This window comes from Anoplopoma fimbria, unplaced genomic scaffold (assembly GCF_027596085.1).
Source record: "Anoplopoma fimbria isolate UVic2021 breed Golden Eagle Sablefish unplaced genomic scaffold, Afim_UVic_2022 Un_contig_10745_pilon_pilon, whole genome shotgun sequence".
NCBI lineage: Eukaryota > Metazoa > Chordata > Actinopteri > Perciformes > Anoplopomatidae > Anoplopoma > Anoplopoma fimbria.
This window is the reverse complement of record NW_026549749.1, coordinates 2,486-4,419: the sequence shown is the minus strand read 5'-3', so window position 1 is coordinate 4,419 and position 1,934 is coordinate 2,486. Positions and strand designations below refer to the sequence as shown.

The window sequence follows — 1,934 nt, the reverse complement described above, 5'->3', positions numbered from 1 at the left end:
TCGTATCATAATGATCATAGATTGCCTGGTATGAGAAAGCTATGAGACATTATAAAAACTTTTTATCATCGCAGTTGATATGTATGTTTCCATAATAATGAGTCAGTTTTCACAGGATTAAAAGATTATATTTTATTTATAAGCTGATATTAGTATGAAACAATGTCTGGTTAATGCATTACATTCTTTGCAGTAAATAGATATTGGATAACTACTGTATATGAGAAGTAAGAAATAGCATATTGTTGGCTATAGCACTTGCTTGACAATTTTGAAAGAAACATGTCACTTTAAGTAAACATTTTTGTTGCGGAGCTGCATCCATCTTAATGGTGTCCGGGTGTGTGATCACAGGTGGCTGAGCGACTGGGAGCCTGTTTCCCGAGTCTTCTTCTCTGTACTTTCATTCGTGTCTGTCTGGGGTAGATGAAGAGCTTTCCTGCAGAAGTTCTTGAAGACAGGGCTGGAGAAGTAGTAAACGACAGGATCCAACACGCTGTTAAGATAGGTCAGGCTAATGGTGATGAAAACACGATGGTCATGTTTTCCAGAGCAGGGCAGACTTCAGAATGGGGAGCTTGCTGACTAATTGGTGGGTCTGGATCCAAATCAGCAGCTGCGCGATGTTGCTTGGTAGGTAGCAAACGATGAAGAGCACTGCCACAACAATGATGAACCAAAGAGCCTTCCTAATCTTTGCCTGCTGGGACAACTGTCTCTTTCTCAGGTGGCGAATAATGTTGAATGTGCAGTAGAGAACCACAAGCAGAGGTATATAGAAGATAAAAAGAAACTCAAACTTGTGCCAGTTCAGATTATGGTGCATTTCAGTATCAACCCTGAAGCTCTCACAGTGGGTTGTGTTGATATGTTTCAGATTAACGACATGAACTGTCATTGAGATGGTGAACAACCATAAAACAAGTGCTCCACACATGGCTTTGGAGACACTCAGAGAGTTGATGGGATGATGGGGATGAACCACACGCATGTACCTGTCCAGAGCGATAGCCATCAAGAAGAGGGTACTTCCACTGCGGTTCATTGCCAACATGAAGAGGCAGATGTTGCACAGAGCGTCTCCAAACTTCCACTTGATCTTCGAGATGTAGTAGATGGCACGGAAAGGCAAAGCCATGTTGAGCAGAAAATCAGCCATTGCCAGGTTGAAGAGTAACACGGTGCTGCTCTTCCATGGCCTCATGTGGAAGCAGAAGACCCAGAGAGCCAAACCATTTCCAAGGACTCCAAAAACAAACTCTGTCAGCAGCACTGGTGGCAGCACACTGGTCAACAGAGTTCCATTGAAATCGCAATGCATGTTAACTTACGTGCTTCCTCACTGGCTGCAGATCAGAGAACTAACATCTTGACAAATGTCTGCATTTTAAAGGGAAACTTCTGAACCAAAAAAAAGTGTTGTGTGGTTTATGCATTTACAGGAAGCCCAATGCAGAAGGTTCTGCTTTTCATTAAGTGTTACACACAAGGTAATCTATATTTCCCCAAACATGCTATATTTCTCCAGAAAGCTGCAAAGGGTAGGCTAATTACTGCAGAGGGACCAGAGAGTAAGGAAGTATCACTTCACAATAACCTTACATGTGGAAACCTACAGTATTTACCCTTAAGTCTAGTGTAAAAATCCTTAATGAGTTGTATATTTAATTGCATCAATCTTCAATTAAAATCAAACCACTGGAATAAAGTCTGCAATCATCCATGTTGGGAACCCCTCCCCTGGAAGTTAATTCACCTCTTTGCTGGTATGCATTATGATGCATACCAGCAAAAAAAGACTGGGAGACTGCTGAGGATTGAGTAGAATTACCAGGCAAATCAAAGTGCATACATTCACATTCTGCACAAATAAGTCTTTCAGACAGTAACTTATGGGCAGCAGCCATGTGAAGTAAACCCAAATGGTAATGCTT

The 1,934-nt window shown here is 41.7% G+C and overlaps 1 pseudogene; it reads right to left on the bottom strand.

Annotated features, from left to right (window-relative positions):
- Positions 1-316: 316 nt before the first annotated feature.
- LOC129114883 (hydroxycarboxylic acid receptor 3-like) lies at positions 317-1,347 on the bottom strand (annotated as a pseudogene).
- Between the last annotated feature and the right edge of the window lie 587 nt (positions 1,348-1,934).